The 22,363-nt window shown below is 48.8% G+C and overlaps 1 protein-coding gene across 1 annotated transcript in view; it reads left to right on the forward strand.

The window, feature by feature from the left end:
• Positions 1-1,045: 1,045 nt before the first annotated feature.
• LOC139361271 (disco-interacting protein 2 homolog C-like) overlaps positions 1,046-22,363 on the forward strand; it is a 170,529-nt gene continuing 149,211 nt past the window's right edge. The window contains exon 1 of the mRNA XM_071089845.1: positions 1,046-2,564. The gene's annotated coding sequence lies outside the window, so the exon portion shown is untranslated. The remainder of the gene's footprint in view (positions 2,565-22,363) is intronic.

Genomic DNA, 22,363 nt, shown 5'->3' on the forward strand with positions numbered 1-22,363 from the left:
AGTGCCCATCGCATCCTTCTTCCTCCTCCTCTGCCTCTCTGTGACTGTTTGACTCAGGCTGCAGGGACAGACATGAGTATGTGCAGAGCCTGTGTGCACCCCTGGGAATGTGTCCTCATATTGGCAGGGAGGGATGTGAGTGTGTACAGAGCGTGTGTGCACACCTTGGCGGTGTATGCCGGCGTTGGCAGGGACAGATGTGAGCGCGTATGGAATGTGTGTGCACACCTTGGGGATGTGTGCTGGCATTGGCAGGGACAGATGTGTACAGAGCGTGTGTGCACACCTCGGGGTGTATGCTGTCGTTGGCATGGACAGACGTGAGCGTGTACAGAGCGTGTGTGCACACCTGGGGGTGTGTGCTGGTGTTGATAGGGACAGATGTGTACAGAGCGTGTGTGCACACCTGGGGGTGTGTGCTTATGATGTTTTGTAACCGGCAAATACGTGGCCTGTTGCATCGGGCGGCCCTGCGCCCATGCTGAGCCCGTCAGTGGCCCTCGGGTTGGGGTCTCCATCTGCCCAGACAGCACTCGAGTGGCTTGAGGTTTCAGATTCTTCCTCTACGGATACTTGGGCTTCCTCAGGACCAAACATCAGAACCAGCCAACTGCAAACTACAAGAACGTTCAAATGCATCTTCAGTAGGAAAAACAAAAGCAATTGGAAAAATTTTCCAACGTGACCCCGTGGTTAAGCCGTTAGATACTCCAGCCAACAGATTGAGTCACTTTAAAATTCACACCAATTAAAATGGTTGTAAGAGTTGCAGAGCTTTACCGCTAAACCTTGAAATAATTGAAGCATTCTGCTCCACTTGCTTACAAACTAGAGTTGGGGATACCTTTCAGTCCAAAGTAGCAACCTTCTAAATCCAGCTTAGATGCGAGGCTCCCACTGACACAGGAAGAGACAGTGGCCCTTGATTATTCTCCTGTGTTCAGATACTGTGTCATTTCTTTTTGTTTTTTTCTTTCTTTTTTTTTTTTTTTTTTTTGTATCCTGATCATCACTTCTGCTTTTCCAATTCAAACTAAAGGGAGTTTAGCTCTGTTTTGGAGAAGCTGTGGTTAGTAGTTTCTTTTCATGGTTTGCTTAATCTCTTAAGTCTGGTGCTTACATTACCCAAATAGACTTTTCTTTAGTACGACAGTGCCATAACCCAGGGCTTCTCCCTCCATATCTGCTCCCCAGGAGGCTCCCTAGGAATGGGCGCTGGAGATCCAGCCCCCCTCCATGTGCCATTTTCTTTGAGTCCAAGGTAGCTTTGGCTCAGAGAAGAAAAGAGGCCTCCGGGTTAGGTGCCTCTGACTGCTTGCTTGTGAAATGTTTAATGATAAGGCGACTTCCAAACTAATTTACACATTGATAGTTGTAGCTTGAAGTATCACCGCAGTCATAAGAACAAGAAACACTCCCATAAAGTAGATAAGCAGAAAAAAGCCATAGAAGTTTAATAAAGCGCAAATAAAATGGTGTTGTAAGAATGTCCAGTGGGAAATGCTCTCAGTCCAGCCAGATCCAGCTGTGGCGTCAGTCCAGCTGTGGTGTCCTCCTGTAAAAACATTCAGCCACATGTGGCCCTGATCGCAATCACTACTCTGAATTGTGATCCAGAATGTTGTTGGGGGCCGATGCTGGGACTGTTCCAGCAGTTCAATCTGATTGGGCGTCACGGTGGTGATGTGCTTAGCGCGGCCAGCTGGGCTGAGTGGTGGCCACCCGTGCACTCGCCACGTGCAGCCGTTATTCTGGTGATGGGGTTGCATGCGCCCCGGCTTGTCCACCTGGGCTATTAAAGTACTGGGAACCCAACCGCGGGCGGTGCCTCCCGATATGGGAGCTGTCTTTTTTATCCAGGGCCCTCTGGCGCTGCAGAACCCTGCTGCCAGTCTGAGCTCACAAGGAGGTACCGGAGGGCTCTGCTGGGGCATGGAGGTCCCTGAGCAGGTGGTCGCTTATTGCTTGTGGAGTGGTCCATGGCCTGTGAGTTTATTCTCGGGGTTTGTGTGGGCGAGGTTAACCAGTTCACAGCTGGGCACTTACCCCTTACACAGGTGACACTAGTTAAAGTGGAATCTATATTAGCTCACACGGGAGTGTGTGAGGAGCTGGGAGGGTGGGGAGGCTTGGCCTTAGCACTAGGTTCCCGGGCTCCTGACGTTTCTGCGTCTTCCAGTTGAGGGGCCGTCAGAGCCGCTGTGGGTCCTGAAGATAGTGGGTGCCATATGGACCAGGGGATGCAGAAGCCTCTAGAGGCTGCGGGAGGCAAGGAGACGGTCGCTTCCCCAGAGCCAGCCCTGCTGCCACTTCGACGTTAGATGGTGGGACCTGTTTTGAACTCCAGCTTCCAGAAATGTGAGAAAATAAGTCAGAGTTTAGGGCGCTAAATTTGGGGTGATTTAGTGGAGAAATAGAAAACTAGCCCACAAATGTGCACGCATTGAAATGTGCTCTGTCCAGGTGTTCACAGTGGTGTGAGGGAGATGGCATCAGGGTTCTGGGAACTGTGCAGTTTTACTGAAGGAAGGGGGCTCGCCACGCCTTTCCTCATATAACTGAAGGTATGTATGCCTGCCACACTGCCCAGGAGACAGGGACTAGAATTCTGACTTTATTTCTTATGGGAACCAAGCCACAGTCAGAACACGGTGAGGGCCGAGACGAGCTTCCTACAGCGTGAACTGGGAAGAGGAATCGCAAGTAGTTTGTGTTTTTCTACACAGACCTGTCCTTTTCAGGTTTTGTTAAGTTTTGGAAAAAGGGAGAAGCCAGGCACACCTCGGCGAGGGACAGTGTTTCTGGAGGTGGTGCGGCTTCAGCCTGAAAATGGCCGTGTGGTTGGGAGGCTCAGAAACTGCCCTCCAAGGGCACTCATCTATTCCTTATTGCAGTAATACCTCGTTTACAGAAATCCACAGAAATGACAGTGCGGGAGGCTTCTGGTCTGGATGGGTTTGTGTGGACCGAGGTCACGGGGTGTTGTCCCAAGTGCTAATCCTGACCTGGCAGAGGCTCTGTTCCCAAATAATTATTCCACAGTTTCAGAGCCTATATCTGAGTGATAGTCTTTTAACTTTGTTGCATAAAAGGAAACAAAGTATGTCTTGAGGGTCTAAAAATCCATGTGGTAATCATGGCTGTAAACTCATACATGGGGCTTTGGGATGGAGTGAAAACCACCGTCACCTGGCGTGGACGCTGCGTGGTATTTTTAGCATGGTGGCCTGCTCTTGCCTTGAACTCTATCTGCAGTGTGAGCAACAGCTGTGCATTTGAGAAATGTGGACAGGTCAGGCTTGCTCCTCCAGGGGCCTGCAGGCATCCGGGTGAGGGGCCTGGGATGAGGCCACATCAGTGGGAAGGAGCTTGGTTGTGTCAGCAGATATGTCTGCCTCTACAGGCCCGCAAGCCAGCCAGAACCCAGTTTTCCTTTGGTCATCTAATGCCAGAAGAAACCTGTTTCTTAGAGATTTTCATAATTTATATTAATGAACCATTTGACCGTACATAAAATGTTATAAATGCATGAGGCTTTACAACTTGGCAGATGTGTAACTCACATGTCATTGTACCAAACTGTTGAAGATATTTGTTTCACTTGAAGGTTGTTAGCATTTTATGTGCAAAGCAAATGCCAGTAGCATTTTGCAGGAGTATTTTGGAATTTTAAACACAGTGGGATAGTGCTGGGTCTCTGGGATACTGGTGAGGTGGACGTGACCTCAAGCTCTTGTAGCTTGCAAGCAGGATTGCTAAATTGTCACAACTGCAGTGCTGGAAAGTCAAAGTGGATTTCTGTAAATGAGGTATTAGTGCAATAAGGAACAGGTGAGTGCCCGTGGAGGGCAGTTTCTGAGCCTCCCAGACACCCCAGGAGGAAGCGGGGGACGGGGGCAGTTACCCACCAGAACCTGGACGGTGAAGCTGGGTTTGCCGGTGGCCCTGCTTGGCAGGTCATTACATGCAATAAGAAACAGGTGAGTGCCCTTGAGAGCGGTTTCTCGGCCCCCTTCAGAACCACAAGTGGAAGACGCTCCAAGGTGGGGGGTGGGGGTTCGGTTAATCCACAGGAGCCTGGATGGTGGAGCTGGGTTTGCTGGTGGTCCTGCGTGGCAGGTCATTACATGCAATAAGGAACAGGTGACTGCCCTTGAGGGCGGTTTCTCGGCCTGCTTCAGAACTGCAAGTGGAAGACGCCCCAAAGTGAGGGGGGGGCTGGTGGTCGGTTATCCAGTGGGGCCGGATTTGCTGGTGGCCGCTGCGTGGCAGGTCACGGCGTGGAGCGATGGGAGGGGAGTGGAGTGGGAATAGAGGATGCACCCTCCACAGCTACTGCTGGGAGTTGGCTCTGGTAGCAGAAGGGGCATAGATAGAGGGATTCCCATCGGGGCAACACGACTGGGGTCCCACGTGTGGTGGATGCCGAGGTGTGGCTATATGTAATCTCAGTCTGCACAGCCGTCCTGGTGAGTGGGTTCAGTTACCTTCCCATCTCACATTTGAGAAATCTCGGGGGCTCACATCACAGCTAGGTGGGTTGGAACTAATGTCTCCGGCAGGACGTTGGCCCCAGAGCCCAGATCTTACCCGCCCCCGCTCTTTTCAGTCCACCAAGCTTGTAGAGAGGGTTGTGTGGTGGTGGGTGGCGGCTGAGAAACCAACACAGTAGAAGGCGGGGAGGAACTAAACCAGGCAGGAGACACAGGCAGTGCTTGGGAGGTCTGCACGGGGTGTGGGTGTGGGAGACACCTCTGGGCCAGTGAACCCCGTTCTGTGCTCCTGGCTTGCCCAACCTTGGCCCTCAGCCACATGCTGCGTGCTTTAGGTGAAATCTCAGTCGCTCGTGTGGTGCGGGCATCTTTTCTCCCTGGCTTTGCCTCTCTTTAAATCACGGAGTCTCAGTGGGGATGGCGGGGCGGATGGTGGTCCATGGAATTTGCCCTCCACCTCCTCATCCTTGTCCTGTCCTGTCTGGCCTGTTACCTGAATCTGTGTCTCTTCAGAGCCTGCAAATGAGTGGAGGCCACGACAGCCTCTCGCTGACCGACCTCTCAAACTTTTATTCATCAGAATAGTGTTAAATGCCGATTCCTAGGCACCCCCATTGGACTCTACGCCTGCCTAGCATGGGTACTTTGGGGAAGGTAGAGGATTGCTGGGCTGTTCCAGGGGGGAATTTGCATTGTTGAATGTCTATTGTGTTCCTTCCAGCACTCTACTTTCCACGCACACGTGGCATTAAACCTGGAAGACCTCTGGGTGCTGTGCTGGTGAGGAAGCCCCGGCTGGACGAGGGGCTGCTGGGGCTCGGACTTGATTCCTGGGCTGGGGGCTGCGGGCTGCGGGCTTATTCTCTTCAGTGGGTCTGCTGATGGGATGCCCTGAGAAGTCCTGCTGTGCACTCAGGGGAAGGTGCAGAGACAGGCTCAGAAAAGACAGACCATGGATTTAAAAATTCCTACTGGAAAATCTTTTATGAGCAAAGTAATTTGCATCTAACTGAAGACAATCATTGCTTGAATAATTGGTTTGTTTACAAAGTTGGTCCTATGAACAGATTAAAGTTTTCATTCATGCCTTATCTATAATGTGAATAGGAGCTATTACCGCAACTTAAATTAGCTTTAAATTTCGTATCAGATTGCAGTCCAGATTACAAACGGCTGCTTGATAATCTAATTGATAAAACGGAGGAATTTAGTGCTTGGAACCCAGAGTGAAGGGAACAGAATTGCTTTGGTTTCTCAAAAGGGTGTTGACTGAGTGGTGACCTGGGGTGAAGAGAAGTGGCTAGAGTCATTACACTCGAGGAGATGATCTGCCCCCGCCTTTCTCAGCTGTCTTCTGGACAAAACAAAGGGTGATAAATGGAAAAAATTCAGCACTGAGTTCGTCTATGCCCTGAGCTTCTCAGACAGTCATTAATGGTCTGTATCTGTGAAGCCTCCATACAGGCACAAAGGAATTAGGCTAGAGTAAGGCGGCCGGCGACCTCTGGCGTCTGGACCGCGTGTCACTTCCTAAAGCCCTTTTGGGTGAAATGACAGTGGCAATGTCGTTGTTCGGAGGAGTGTAATCTCACGTATGAGATGCAGATTTTAAACACCAAAGTCAGGAAGCTTGGTGGGAGTGGCTGTCTTCCAAGTGGTTTTCTGTGCTGCCATGGATGAGGCGTGGATGTGTCATCTGTTGGTGAGATCCACTGGTGAAGGGGCTAAGCAAACCATGGAGGTCGGGGGTGTGAAGCTGCATCTCTTCTGGCATCCCAAGGAAATACATCTTGTAAAACTTGTGAATTTGACCCTGACCCTAACCCCAACCCTGAGTGTTGAAGTCTGGTGCAGTGTCTTGAGCCCTCTTCTGCATTGAGGGTGAGTGACTGTAAATGACCGATTCCTCAGTGGTGAAAGTTCAAATGTAGCTTCCCTGAGGAAGCCAGACCTCGGTCACCCGTATCTCCATTGTAAACACTGCGGCCCCTACGCGGGTGGCTGCAAGTTTCCAGGCCTTCCTTGGAGAAGCAGCCGTGAGGTGCTTGATGATTTGATAACATCAGCCACCTTCTGTCTTCTGTCTAATCACGGTACAAATGATTCTCCTACAAGGAAATGGATCTGGTTTCTTCCTGATCGTTGGAAGAAGCAGCCTGCCTAGGGACTCCACCGTCCTCTGCACTTTCACAGCGAAGCCTGTGTCTGTCTCCAAGGAGTGTCACGTGTGTCGTGGGAATCGCTTCCTTAATTCTTCCTGCTTTTGATAGCTCGGGTAGCTCTGCCTGTTTCACCCGGGATGAGCAGCGGGTGGTCTCTGGCTGCTGTGGGACTAGGGCTTGGGGGTGCATCATCACATCCGGTGGCCTGTCCAGGTGGGCATCATTGTCTTTTGCCTGTTGCCTGAGGCAGCTGTGATGCCATGGGGGTCATGCTTGTCAGGGCCAACCCAGTTCTTCCCGTGTACACCTCTCCTGCTGGAGTGCCTTTCCTTATGATGACTTGTTGAATTAACGTGGAGAATGCAGAGAGGCTCTGGGCCTCTCTCTCTCCCATTCTTACTCCCTGGAGCTGTGAAGCCCGAGAAGGGAGCCCATAGCCAGAGGCTCCTTTAAATTGAATTAGAATAAAGATTTGATTACATAGCTAAACACATTTGAAAAGAACTTCACAGATGAAATTCCAGATTCAACCCTTCAGGCCCAGTGGCCACGTTTCGGGGCTCAGCAGCTGTAGGTGGCTGTTGTCTTTCTGTGTTGGCTGAGCAGATTGGGGCGTTTCCAGTTCAGCAGGCAACTCTCTTGCATGGCTCTGCCTGTGGTGAGGGCACCTAGGCTGGAGAGCCTCGTGGGGATCCCTTAGGCCTCCGGCTGCAGCCAGGCTGCACGGTTCCTGTGCCCCGGGTCCTCTGCAGGCCCAGATGGATCCCACCACAGAGCCAGCACTGCTAGACTTGGGTACTGTGTGCAGACAGCAGAGGGTCACGTCCGGGCCTTGCAGGGGCTGGGGTGACTGGCCTCCTTGGCCAGGCTTCTGTTTCCGAGTCTTCAGGGGAAATGCATCCACCATCCACCATCCACACCGTGCACCAGAGGAAAACTGCAGGCTTCTCTGTGGATGGTGAATTGAGATCATGCAGAGTGACTAGGTTTGGGCTCCTGAGCAGCGTGGAACCTGATACCTTTAGGTGGAACCTGACATGCCTCCATGTGTACATGGCAAAGAGAATGCAGCATTGTCAGCTTGAATCCAGATGTGCTCCCGTTTTGAGGTGGAAGGTTCTGGGAGTATTGGCCATTGGTGATTGTGCTGCCGTGGAGGACTTTGAATGCAGGCACTGGTTTGGGATAACCCTGGTTTCCTGGTCCTGTATGTGGGCATCCCTGAATATCCCGGACTGGAGGAAGGCAGGGCAGATGGGAGGGTGACAAGAGGTGTCAGGTGTTTCCAGCTTTGGGGACTGATGCCATCAGATGGCCGAGATCAGGATGGTGGTGGCCAGGGACCAAAGCAGGGGTGCGTGGAAATGCCATGTTCCTCGGAGCATGGGGAGGACCTCTTGAACTCTATTCCTGGGCAACAGATCTTCCATTCTCAGGAATCTGTGCCATTGTAATTGAGTAGCAAATTCTGTAATTGCTCTAATTACTTACTGTTAAGTCCCCATGCCAATTACCGTAAATTAGCAACAGTGATAACAGTTTGCCTGGTCAAACCTTACCAAGAAAAACCAGTGGACCTAGTTTTAGTTGCCTCCAGTTCCCTCCAAATCAGATTCCTTAGCGGCTTGTGTCCCCACACTTGCTGCAGTTCCTCCTGGGCCTGGCAGGCACATTCCAGACATTCACATCTCAGCTCAGATGCAGGCGTGCACATTATTTATAGAAAATCGCACTGCGCTGTGATCGGCTTGAGCTGACGTTCTCTAGGTGGGAGGTGGAGGTTCAAAAGTTCTAATGGGATGAAATTAGAAATATGAATTTTAAAAATTCACGTGTTATGAACTCTGTTCAGTGATTTTCTCTGAAATGAGAGACTATTTGCAGATGAGGCAGTCAGCCTGCAGCTCTCCTTAAATCTGTCCTAGACCTCGATGCCATCCTTCGGCCTCTTCCTGGGTGTGGGGTGCTCTGCTTGAAGCAAAACCAAAGGAAAGAACGTGGTCTGCATCACTACTGCAGCCAGCTCAACGCGCACACCCACTGGGAGGGGGGTTTGATCACTTAACATTTTAAATGCATTTAACATTAAACCAGCAAGTCAGCCAGTGCTTTCTGTACGCAAGCTGCCTGGCTCATGGGAACCTGACACTTGACTTTTAGGAAGAGAGTACTTGCTTCTGTGGAGTGTCAATATTTGTCTCATTTCTTGAGACTCTGCTCAAAGTGATGAACGTGAGTAAATTAGGACCTTTTTTTGTAAATTGGGCCACAGAGCTCTCTAGGCAGAGTCAGGGGAGTAAACGGCTGTGAAAGATGCCGCCTGATGTGAGCCACGGCCAGGCACTTTGGAACCTGGGATCCCATCTCCAGCCTTTCAAAGGACACAGACGAATATAAAATGCAGATGGGAGAGTTCATAATTTGGGCATCTCTGTTCTTTTGAAATCAAAGTGCAAAGAAAAAGTTTTGCCTTGAGGTCTTAACCCATACTTGTTTTTCTCCTGAGGTTTTAAGATTTTCTTAACTGCTTTTCTCTCCCCCAATCCTTGAGGAAGTTCTATCTTCATATCTTCTTAAAAGGTATGGTTAAAAGATATGGTTAAATTCAACACTGAAATATAAAAACATGCTTTCATATTTTTCTTTAAACTGAGGTATCTGACATTGGTGAAGAACTAACTGGGAGTATTGGTTTATTTTTATTTTTTTGAGACAGTCTTGCTGCGTTGCCCAGGCTGGAATGCAGTGGCACGATCTTGGCTCACTGCAGCCTCACCTCTTGGTTCACGCCATTCTCCTGCCTCAGCCTCCTGAGTAGCTGGGATTATAAGTGCCTGCCACCATGGCTGGTTCATTTTTGTATTAGTAGAGACGGGGTTTCAACATGTTGGCCAGGCTGGTCTTGAACTCCTGACCTCAGGTGATTCGCTCACCTTGGCCTCCCAAAGTGCTGGGATTACAGGCAAGAGCCACCACACTCGGCCTGGGATATTCTTGATTATAATTGTAACATATCCCTTTAATAAAAACAAAACAGAACAACAACAACAACAAAACAGCTGTCTGAAAAGTCTCGAAATTAAAGAGCTCAATTGGACAGGGATTTGGACACCGGTTGAATGGCCCAGCACACCATAGTTACATGGGCCACTCGGCCTGTTAGGTCCTTAGGGTATTTGAAGTCATATGGATATTTGCATTTCTGCCTCTGGATATCGTGTTAGTATTCGGCTAGTGTTTGAGGGCCAGGCTCAGATCCGGGAAAACAAGAGCCCCTGCCCTCACGGCACTTCTCTTCCATGTGTGTGTGTCAGGAAAATAGAAAGCATAAGATTTTTTTTCAATGAGCTGGGAAGATGGAAAAACAAGCTTAAGATGTTTACTTGTTCAGAAGAAGGGAAGTGCAAGGAACACTCAGCTTTGTTGCTGCTGAAGGAGGCCCCTGGTGGAGGCTGTTTCAGAGGTGGGGTTTCTCTGAGAAAGGTGGTAAGAGCCAAATAGGATGCCCCATCTGGTTTGCCAGAGATGGGGAAAGTTAGTATCCCCAAAACAGCTTCAGCATTCTGGCAAAGCTTTGGAAAACCAGCTACGGTGTAGGACCTTGTTGGCCGCTGGGTAGAAGGAAAACATTGCTGGTCCTGAGGGCTGTACTGTTGTTCCACTGCTATAAAGAACTATCTGAGGCTGGGTAATAAGGAAAAAAATGTTTAATCGGCATACAGTTCTGTGGGTTGTACAGGCTTCTACATCTGGGGAAACTTACAGTCAGAGTGGAAGGTGAAGGGGAGGCCGGCATGTCTTCACATGGCTGGAAGGGGAGAGAGAGTGAAGGGGAAGGTGCCATGCACCTCCAAACAACCAGATCTCAGGAGAACGATCATGAGGACAGCACTTGGGGGATTGTGCTAAACCATTAGAAACCACCCCCATGAGTCAATCACCTCCCACCAGGGCTCACCTCCAACATAGGGTTAGAGTTCAGCATGAGATTTGGGTGGGGACACACAGCCACACCATGTCAGGCTTCCCATTCTTCTCCTGCACGTGCTTCGCAAATGGTTCTGTCATTGGTTTTTGTTTCTGTTGATACATAATATACGTACATATTTTCAGAGTGCATGTGATACCTTGATTCACCCCTATATTGACGAAATCTGTGTACTTGGGATGTCTTTCACTTTAAATAGTTTCTTTTCCTTGTGCTGGTTATGTTAAGTTATTCTCTCCTAGCTGTTTTGAAATACACAGTAGATGACCCACTGCCATCCCCCTGCTGATTTATCAATAGTAGGTCTCGTGTTCCCATTAGGCTGTGTGTTTGTGCACATTACCAGCCTCTGCCCATCCTGCTTATGAGTGGGCTCTGCTGGGCCCTGTTGACCACCTACTTTTGGCCTCCATGAGATCTGCTCTCAGCTCCTGCTTATGAGTGAGAACATGCGCCGTTTCCTTGCTTGGCTCGTTTGCTTAACGTAATGTCCTCCAACTCCATCCATGCTGCCGCGGATGACAGGGCTCTCCGCTGTGTGGTGGAGTATTGCTCCTGTGTGTGTTCGGGCCACGTTCCCTTCATCCCCTGTTGACGGGCCCTCAGGTGATTCCAGACCTTGGCTACTGTGGATGGAAGCTGAGAGCAGTCACTGGCTTTATACTCGGGGGACGTGAGCCACTTTGATGTTCTCAAGCAGCCTATCCCCAAAGCCCTCCGTAGAATGCCGCATTCGTTTGTACTCATGGCTTCTTCCACTAGGATGAACAGCTGGGAAGGGGCTTTGAGTGAATGCTTGGGTTTCTGTCTTTAATTGGTACCCAGCTACACTGGCCAAGTAGAGGTCCCAGTGACCCTGGACACTACCTCACATAAGGTCCAAAGATGCAGTTAGGTTCTTTTTTTAACTTAAAAAAAAAAAATGCTTTTGACCTGGGTAAGCTATGGCATCATCAGTTAGAGTTTTTCATATTGGAAAGGTGTATATTTTATTTTCTAAGAAGGAAAGAAATCCTGTTAAATACTCTAACCACAGATTAAATCATGTCAAGGAAAGAGGTACTATTTTGGGGGAAAATTACCCCTTCATGTCAAAGATCAAGGAGATGACTTACATTGTTTAATTGAGTTAATTATGAAATCTTAAGTGGTTTTAAGAAGATGAGCTGTGGATCCTACAAGACATGAGACTGATACTGATTTAATGTTAGTCAGCCCTGACAGAATGTGGCTAATATTTAAAGCTTGCTCCAGTATTGCTTGATAGATTGTAAGTTAATGTAAAGATCTGTTTGACGCTTTTATTTTACAAAATATTATTGAGAAAAAGTTTGACAGCCAAGGAACGGCCTTCAACCAATTTCTTCCTAATTTCTATCACCAGAAAATTTTGTCCTGTTAATTCCAGAATTTACTTTTGGAAAGTTCCCGTAAGGAGAGCAGAGGTATTGGTGGTTGAATGGTGACTTGAATTTAGGTGAAGATCGTTAAATATTTCATAGTCATGTTTGTCTTGGTGGTTTTAGCAATTTTATATTAAACTTAGAACTGTGAGTCAAACCAAATCTGTTCTTTTGCTTTTGTGATACTCCTTTGTATGACTATACTGGTAAAGAATGATAAAATGTGTATTGGGTATTTTTTCTGTGTAGATATTAGGATTTTTAGGGGAACAAATTAATCATTCTTCTAATATACACTGTGCTGTGTGTTGGGTCCTTTGTATATTAGTTGAATCACTCTAATGAGGACCACTTGAAAGTCTGTTTCTATAGCAGATGTTTTATATGTTGACTTGTGTTATGCAAAATCCTTCATCCTCTAAGAAGACTAAGCAATGGGTTGGAGGAGAGATTTAATCACCCATTAGGTCTATTCCGAATGCCCAGAATTGAATGCAAGTACTAATTTTGTTTTTGAAGTGGTGTGTGTGTGTATGGGTGTGTGTGGTGAACTCCTTTTTAGGTCATGGGAGGGAGGTAAAGCGAAGATGAGATTTGCTGATGAACATTTGTGCATATGCTAGTGGAGAAGTCATATGACTTGACTGCACCTGCGTACTCTGATTTTGGTTTCGTTAGTGTCCGTAGCCACAAGCCTCAACTGCCTCTGGGACCCACCCTGAGGGGCTGTGGTGAGGGTTATTACAGAGTCGTGCGTCTTAGTGAAGGGCACAAACGGCCTTGTGGGCCTACTTTGGCTTTGTTTGAACGTCTAGATTGTTAAACTAAGTTTAACATTTTGAGGATTATAAATTGTGATTCTTGTCTAAGAAGAGGTTTCTGTTGTCTCTGAAGACAGGAGCCCCAATACAGAGGGTCCCTGGCTCCCAATTGTTACATATCTGATTTTTTTTTTCAACCTTGTGATGGTGTGAACTAGTCACACTCAGTGCATTGTTTGGCCCAAGATGGGCTGCCTCTGGATGAACCCGTTGTAAGTTGAAACTATGATGTCAAATGCACTTTCTATTTAGGATATTTTCAGCTTACGCTGGGTTTATTGGAACAGTTTCATCCCATGGTAAGTCAGGGAGCATATGTGCTCATAAAAGTGGAGACGATCTCATAGATACCGTGAGATATAGTGTCTCTGATGTTATAGAGATACGATGAAAACAATCAAGTGGGACTTGGAAGCCTTGGAGGGACTCACATGGGCGGCTCCTGGAATGCAATCTTGAGCGCCACTGGCTTCTGAATGTGACATCTGTACCTTCTGCTTAGCCCAGTGTGTTATCGGCTGCTCTCGAGGGCAGAGAGGTCCGGCGTTCCTGTGTTTAGGTATTTGAGCTGCCTTAAGAGGCTAGGTCAATTCTCACTGGTGTCTTCAGGGCTTTAGGCCTTCTGAACAAGCAGGAGGAAGCACGACTTTGTAGAGCTTTGGAAATCTCCACGGACTTCAGGGCCATCCCCTTTGGCAGGAGAGAGCCCCACTGGAGGCGAGCAGGGTGCCGTGCGGGCCTCTGCTGGGCCCAGGCATGTACGGACGTTGTGAGGGCCACAGGACACAGATCGGTCTTGGTTCACAACTGGTGTCGATGGCCACGCAGCATTTCTGCCAGGTACATGAGTGCGGGGACTTGGGTTTTGGGGTGTGCGTCCTGGTTGCCTAGTTGCTTGGAAGACCCCCATTCAGACCCCAGCCTGAGTCACCGTGACAGGCCTCCTGCTTCACACGCCACACGGAAGCCGTGGCGTCGGTCACTGACGTCCACCGGGTGTCAGATGTGCGTGTGTATCTTCCTTGGTCTCGGGATGTGTCTTGTTTTGAGGTTATAGTAAACGTTCTTTACGAGGGGTTTTGGATTTTTTATGTTGTTTGCAAGGAGGCAGCAGGGAGTGCTTGAGCAATGAGATCCCCTTTCCAACCAATACAATTTCAGATCCCAGCAGGTAATTAAGGCAGCGGAGCTGTGGGATCACCTTTGCAACCAATGAGAATTCAGATCCCAGGAGGTAATGACGGCAGCGGGGCGGGTGTCAGAACCCTGAACTGTGGCTGTTTCTGGTGTCTTGCCCCGCGGACAGAGTGTGCTGGGGCCTCCGTGGTCCTCTGTGGGGTGAGTGGAGCGCATGAGCTGGGTGCTGCTGGGCCCTGGCTGGCTCCCCAGCCCGGGGTTTATGCAGGACTCGTTAGACAACTTGGAACCCAGAAAGCAGCACGAGGAGAACGGGATTGTGCCTTTCTGGATCCTTGGTGCTTCCCAGTCTCAGACACTGAGTAGGCTCTGAGGGGTCTCGCCGGGAAGACTTGCACAGTCGGCCCCCAGGATGGAGTGGGGCTGCAGCGGGTCTTGCAGGAGCTGGAAGTGGGGGTGAGTGTCTCGCAAGCGGGACCTTTCAAGTGGGCCCAGCAGGATGCATCTGTGGAAATGGTGCCACCTAACGCAGGGCTGCGGCCAGCAGGACCTGAAAGGCTACAGCGGGCTGTGTTTCTGCTCTCTCTCTCTCGAGTCTCTGCACGGTTTTCCTTGGTTTTTGTCTGTTTGGAGGACGCTTCCCCCTTTCTTGCGCTTACCTAGCCTTCTGAGCTTCTTTGTTGAGTATGACAAAGCCCTGAGAAGGCATTTTTATCGCATAATTGTGTTATCCTGGTGGCTGGATAAATGACCTGCAAATGTGGGTGACTCAGGAGCTCTGAGGGTGTTCAATATCCAAGACAGAGGTGGGAAGGAAATGTTCAGGCAGGCATCAGAGGATCTGTTCTCTGCTTTACACTGGGGCCCTGGTTTGCTGACAGTCTTCACACTCGATCCAAAATGGGGGATAATGAAGTCTCACGGATTCGGCTTCAGCTGAGAGCTGCCTCCAGCACAGTCTTGTGTGAGTAACAGTTTCTATGTTTGGTGCGAAGGGCGGGCGTCAGTCAGTTGATCTTATTTGTGGTGGTGCTTATGGTGGGTTTTCCGTAAGGAATGTAGACTTTATTAGCTTTGGCAAGGGAATCCTGAGTGATAAATTGGAAGAATGTCTCAGGAAATTCTGGAACCTGCAGTGAATCTGGAATCTGTATGAAATTGAGATTTGGATTCTCACGATTTCCTAATGCTACCCCGAAACCCAGTAGTTGAGACAGTCGTAGAGCTTCAGTTGTGCTGCCCCGGTTCCCCATTTTAAAAGGGACACGTTGCTTTCCTCTAGAATGTTCTGAGCTCTGAGTGCTGCCGGCAGAGTGACCAGCTCTCTGCATCAGAGGGGAAGCCAGGGCTGCGTTCACGGCGTCGCGGCAGCCGGGAGCTGACCCTGGACCTCAGGCACGTGTGAGGCTGACCATTTTCTGTAAACTCCAAGGGTGTAGTGGTCTCCTTGGCCCTTTACAGTCTTCTGAAGCTTTTGATGTGTCTGCACTTTGTAGATTTTTCAGAAGTAGACAGCCTTTTCCCACACCCTTGGGCTGAGTTTCGTCAGAGGCTGGTGTGTGGGAAGCACCACACCCACATTCTGACAGGGAAGACTCTGGTGCCCAACTGAGGTCAGAGTGGAAATTTGTTCTTCCTTCCCTCCAGTCTGGTCCAGCTGCTCCCTGCTTGGCCAGAAGAAAATCATGCTTATTCAAGTCGTAGGCAAACCCCCGAAGTCAAACATTTGTCTTTTTTCTTTAATATGCCCATTTAGTTTATATGGAATGATAGCTAGAGAAATGCCTTTTAGGGGAAAATTAATTTCCTTAATTACAGAGAACTTTTTGGATAAAAATCAGGAGGCTATTTTGTAATAAGATCTAGTTAAATACTACAGTGGAAAGCTCCTTATATTTGGTCTTACACTTGGGCCCTGTGTGCGTGTCCGCATGCTCGTGCTCATGACGCCAGGCGCAGATGTGAACTACAGGCACAGTACATACTTTCTGGTTGCTTTTTTGAACGTCTTAATTGCTTGACCTCTCCGACTCAAATGTTGAGTTATGTTGATTCTGTTCAGAATGTTTATCCCTCCGTCTAGGGTCCAGTCGTCTTTCAGGGAGGAACCGTCTTCCTCATCTCTGTCTCCTACAGTATTGTATATTTAATAGTCAAATATTTATAGGTTACATGGGTGACTGATCTGTTCATTAGGAGGAAAACAATGCCAATTTTCACATCATTATAATGGACTTGTTAAATGATTGTTAGTATAATGAAGTTTCCATGGCAAAAGAGGCTTTGCAGATGTGAGTGTAACGGACAGTGAGATGGCGGAGGACCCTGGGTTGTCCAGGCGGGTCCAGTGTCTTCACATGTGCCTTTTGAGAAGGCAGTACGAGGGTCTGCCTCAGAGGAGGAGACCTGAGGACGAGATAGAGGCCAGAGGGCTGTGGGGGTGAGGGCAAGTGTGGGGCAGGGGCAGGGTCCGGAGGGGTGCAGGACTGAGGCCGGGGCAGTGGTAGGAGGGGTGTGGGGCTGTGAGCCAAGCTGCATGGTGGCTTCTATGAATTGGGAGACTCCAGGCAGGAATACAAGCTACTGAGCCCTTGACTTCAGCCCTGGGACTCCTGACTCCCAGGGCTGAGAGGAGGTTTGCATTTGTGGTAATTTGTTGCAGCAGCAATAGGAAGCTACTGCATTGTATCTGTTCTTCACCTCCAAACCTTTGAAAAGTAACCCTGTTGTATTGGCCTTTTGTGTGCCCTAAATTCTAATGAGATGGTTTGTAGGAAATAATGGACACAAACGATGGCAGAACACAAAGTTGGACAGAAGCAGTGTCTTCTGTGGTTCTGTAGTTTGGGTCTGGGAAGTTAGATTTCGGTCAGAGTGTGTGGTCTTGTTCAGCGTATACCTGGAGTACTTGTTCAGAGCTCCTGGGGGAGTGGTCTTTAACACTGTTAGGATTAAAACTCCAAGCACATCAGGGCCAGAGTTCCTGAGTCAGTGTTAGGCGACCTTTGAATAAGAGTTGGCATGTAGAGTCTGCCCACTTTACTAGTATGAAGAAGCAAAATCTTTTTTTTTTTTTTATTTTTTGAGATGGAGTCTCGTTCTATCACCCAGACTGGAGTACAGTGGCGAGGCCTCGGCTCACTGCAAACTCCGCCGCCTGTGCTCAAGTGAGTCTCCTGCTTCAGCCTCCAAATTGCATGATTTATTTTCCTGTTTTATATACTTAGTATGTGAAAACTCTGCAAACTTTATTAATACAAATGACATGCCAGAACTTAGGAGAATCTGGTATTTTCCCATGCAAATTAGTAGTGATGTGGAATTCCTGGGCTGATTTGGTTTTATAAGACATGGGGCAGATTCTTTGCCTTATTTCCGTGGAACTAACAATTGTTAATCACCCAGCACTCTTACCTCCCCCAACAGCTCAGGTGAGGGGGGTGTTACCCCCACTGTCGTGATGAGAGGCAGGAGACTGAGGCTTAGATGAGCAGGTGACACATTACTGTCCAGCCCCACCCACCCTGTAGTTTCCTGCCATGGCTCAGCTGTCTTCCTGCAAGAAAGGACAGACACCCTGGTGCTGGGTAGAATTCCTTGTGAACCCCTTTCCATCCTCCAGGGAGTTCTTGCTTTACAGTGGTGGCTCATGGGGAGTCCTCTGGCCCACTGAGAAAGTGACTCATGTTGTGACATTACTGTCTCTGTCCGGCTGCTGTCGATTGGGTGATTTGTAAAGAGACATTTATTGCTCACAGCTCTGGAAGCTGGAAAGTCCAAGGTCAAGGCAGTCCAAGGTCAAGGCACCTGCACATCTGGTGCCCCAGGGCCTGTGGCTCACAGACGGCAGCATCTCGCCGGGTCTTGCGTGGCAGCGGTCATCTCGTCAGAACTCACGTGGTGGAGGAGCAGGAGGGCTCCTCCAGGCCTCCCAAGAAGGACACCAACCCTGGTCCTGAGAGCAGGACCTCCCAAAGGCCACACCTCTTAATGTATCCCTTCGGAGATGGTTTCAGCATGAGGTTTTGGGGACATTCAGGCCAGAGCCATTGCTCTGCTGGGGTGTTAGGGCTGCATGGCATCATTACTGCAGCAGAGCCACAGCTTCTTATCTGCATTTGCTGCAGGAGAAGGACGCAGGTGCCTGTGCAAGTTGGGGTTCGGTGCAAGAAGTGGAGACCCTCTGGGAATCTTAGCAGGAGGAACTTAAGGACTTTGAGAACTGACACCTTAGGACTGTAGTTTTCTTCAGACTGTAAAAACCTTGGTGTGTGATAATACTGAACATTGCCTGAGCCCTGTGATCCTTCAAAACAGTGATGGTTAAGACATTCCCCTTCCCCACAACTGCGCCCCCACTTTTACTTCAAGAAGCCCGTTCCCATGTGGCTTAGGCTGACTGGTGGGATGACCATTTGCCGAGGACAAGACCAGGTACAGGCCTTCAAACCCCCCTTCTCTGCCTTATAAGTGATTAGCTAAACTGCCTGTTCCCACTGATCAATCACTTCCCACCTTGAAATGGTTCTTCGTGGTGCATTTGCGCCTAGGGGGATGGACTTGTCTTTGACTGTCGCCTTCCACAGAGGACAGTTAGGGTGGGCAGGAAAGAATTCTCTGCTACAGGTCTGCATTCCTGGCTGTTTCCAGAAGTGGGAATTCTGGTGCCCTGGAGTGTGGGAATGGATTTCTAGTGTCCCAGCTTCAGGTGGAGTTGAAATTGAGTGAGGCAACCCACCACACCCATCTGGAGCCAGGGACTAGAGCCATTTTTAAAGTGGCAGTTTCTCCATAAGATTACCCAAAAAATGCGCTCAGCACGTTTCTTTCTTTCTCATATGCATTTGGCCATCTAAAATGGGAATGGTGGTTTTTTGAAGCATGGATGTAGTTTTAAATTTTGAGTATTGTAAACCTTAATGTAGCTTCTTAAAATGTTTGCCTGATTATCTGGAGATTTACTAAACCTTTGGAGTGGTAATAATGAGTTGATCTATATGACTTTGCTTTCTATGATGCAATGAAAGTACTCTAATTAAAACCTCTGCAGTTGGGTCAGCACGCGATTGGCCAAAACAAATTCTGCTTTTTGGGTTTCTTTAACCAAACAAGGGAGTAGAGTGTAGGCTGAAGTGGCAAATTCATTTCAGAGCACGCCAGAGCCCTCGTGACACCACAGAGCCACACCTAGGAAGATGTGGTTTCTGTAACAAGCTTTGGAAAACCAAAGTTCAACTTAATTATCCAACTTTGTTACAGAAAAAGCTTAGACCAGATGGCCAAAGACCTGATTGTTTCATGGTTGAGACATGGTTATAAAATTGCCCTTACTTGGTGCCAATCAGTGTTGGTCCACAGTGATACTCCTCCAACCTCACTGAATAGTTTGGAGACTGATATGAGACTGTGAAAATCTCCTTAAGGTGAAAAGGTCTCTGGAGCACCTGGGAATATCTGCACACCCGTGGCCATTCCCCTATAAGATGGAAAGGACGGCTGGGTCACGCGGGAGCATCCGCACACCAGTGGCCGTCCTCTTTAAGACGGAAAGGGCTGCTGGGGTGCCCCGCAATGTCTGCACACCCGCGGCCATTGTGGCTGTCCCCCTTTCTGCTCAGTCACCTCTGTGTCCCCGCATTCAGGCTTTGGGACACTCATGAACAGCTCGTACCCTGGGCTGGTGAGGAAAGAGTGGGAGGTTGTTCTGAGGCTCTGTCACTGTCTGCCCTGTCATGAGCTGGGCAAGGCAGTGGCAGTGACCCTGGAGGAGTCTGGTCAGTGAGGGCTCCGGCAGGAAGTGCTGAGGCTTGAGGTGGCTCTGCCAGTCGTCACCAAATGTCTTCCCTCTTATTTCCATGATTCCTTCTAGTTCTGCACCTTGCACTGCAGAGTCTCTGTGTGTCTATAAATACACATGAGTTACGATACAGGTGTCTCTTTCCCCTCTTTCAGGGGCTGGGCCCAGGGAGTGAAGTGCAAGACTCCCTTACTGCTGGATGCCCACCAGCACGAGGCACTGCCTGCCCTGCTGACGAATGCCTACAGCGAGTCCTGGAAGCCTCCTTCTGAGCACCTGGCCTGTTGACGGTGTATACGGGAGACAACGGAGCTCCCCTTGCCCCACCCTGAGCAGAGACTGGGGAGGCGGGGGCAGCACTGCCCCCATGGTGCATCCTTGGTGCATGGAGGAAAGTCTGTTTAGCCGGGCGAGGTGGCGGGCGCCTGTAGTCCCAGCTACTCGGGAGGCTGAGGCAGGAGAATGGCGTAAGCCCGGGAGGCGGAGCTTGCAGTGAGCTGAGATCCGGCCACTGCACTCCAGCCTGGGCGACAGAGTGAGACTCTGTCTCAAGAAAAAAAAAGAAAAAAAAAACACAGCCCATCCTCTCAAAAGCAGGGTGACAACCACATTTACTTCTGGAATCTTAAGAAAGGGCCTGTCTCTTTGAGAGAAGAATGTGGCATGAATGTGTGTACCTCCTTTGTTTTTTTTGAGACAGTTTCCCTCTGTCACCCAGGCTGGAGTGCGGTGGTGCAATCTCAGCTCACTGCAAGCTCAGCCTCCCGGGTTCATGCAATTCTCCAGCCTCAGCCTCCCAAGTAGCTGGGACTACAGGCACCCGCCACCACGCCTGGCTAATTGTTTGTATTTTTAGTAGAGACGGGGTTTCACCGTGTTAGCCAGGATGGTCTCGGTTTCCTGATCTCTTGATCTGTCCACTTCGGCCTCCCAAAGTGCTGGGATCATAGGTGTGAGCCACCGCGCTGGGCCGTATGTGTGTACCTCTTTACAAGTCTTGCCCGATCTTTGCATTGAAAAATTATTGAAAACCTTAAGGATGTAACTGACAAGATCTTTATAGATTTCTCCAAGTAAAAATTTGGAAAAGTGAAGTGAACCCATAATTTGTTTTATTTCTGAGTCCCACACTTGGATTTTTAAATGTGGGCAAAACATCTGTATGTTCTTCAGCCTGATTTCCGTGGAATCGTGAAAGAAACGTGCTGAAGTTGCCGTGCGGATTTTGTTATGTGGCGGTGACAAGTGGGGCTGGTCATTAAACAACTGGAGGGATCCCTATCCTTTCTGTGCTCTTGTTGGACACTAGGCACGTGCTTGGGTGTTTTCTGTGTGTGTGGACAAGATGAGGACAGAATTTCCAGATTCACACGGTGGTATCTTCTCCCTTTTCTGTTAAAACGTGTCTTCTGCTGCTTCTACATAGACCAAGTGTTTCTTTCTCTTGCCTGTCTACAGAAACGCTGTTTAACAAAAACTGCATTGTAAGCATGTGAAGCTGAATTCCACATGATAAAGCAGATAGAGATGACTGAGTATACTGTTTTGTGGAAGGAAGGTTTAAAATGATTTTTAGCTTTTTCCCTGAAATAGGGAATACTTTTAACTTTTTCCCTGAGATAGGGAATAATGAAATGGGAAAATAATTAAACTTTCCCATATAATTGTTAGATTATATTTAATTATTAGATTATTCATGTATTGCAAGGGAAAAAGGAACTAGATCATCCCATGTACCCAAATGAAAATTTAAAGGGTATGGGCGAGTTCATTTGAACTCCTTTAATTTGTTTTTGTTTGTTTGTTTTTGACAGTCTCACTCGGTTTCTCAGGCTGGGTGCAGTAGTACAATGACAGCTCTCTGCAACCCCAACCTTCTAGGCTCAAGTGATTCTCCTGCCTCAGCCTCCCCAACTGCTGGGATTTACAGGCGTTAACCACCACACACAGCTTATCACCTCTTGGAGACTAGCTATGAGTTTGGGCATTCACTGAACTATATTTTGGTTAATTCTCAAAGTTTGTCACTGTTTATCTTTAATTTGCTAAAAATCTACATATATTGTAAAATGAGTTACATTTCCTTAGCATTCACGGATTCCCTGTTAGTGGGGCAGAGACGCAGAAGGGCAGAAGGCATTCGGACATCATCAGGTTTGCAGTTGAGTGCTTTCCCCGAACACACTGGAGCTCTGGGCTCTGTGGCCCCACGGGGGTCCTCTGTCCACTGAGGGGGCCAGGTTACCTGGGAGGTCCCTCCAGCCTCTGCAATTTTGCCCTTTTCAGGTTAACATCTCATCGTTGTCCTGGACAGCACTGCCTTTCGTTCACTGACCCATGAGTGAACAGCTGGTCAGTGGCCAGTGCTGCTTCCTTCAGCTGGGAGGTGGTGATGTGATAACACTTCCGTGGAAATTGGTTCTTGGTGTATTAAGGGTTCAGTTGTATGTTTATTTTTAATCTGCACCTCTGAATTGGTCTTTTGATTGCAAAGAGATTGCTTACTGGATTTGTTTCTGAATATTTGGTGGATAACAGGAGAACCTTGCTTATCTGTGTGTT

The sequence above is a fragment of the Macaca nemestrina genome, unplaced genomic scaffold (genome assembly GCF_043159975.1).
Source record: "Macaca nemestrina isolate mMacNem1 unplaced genomic scaffold, mMacNem.hap1 Scaffold_122, whole genome shotgun sequence".
Lineage (NCBI taxonomy): Eukaryota > Metazoa > Chordata > Mammalia > Primates > Cercopithecidae > Macaca > Macaca nemestrina.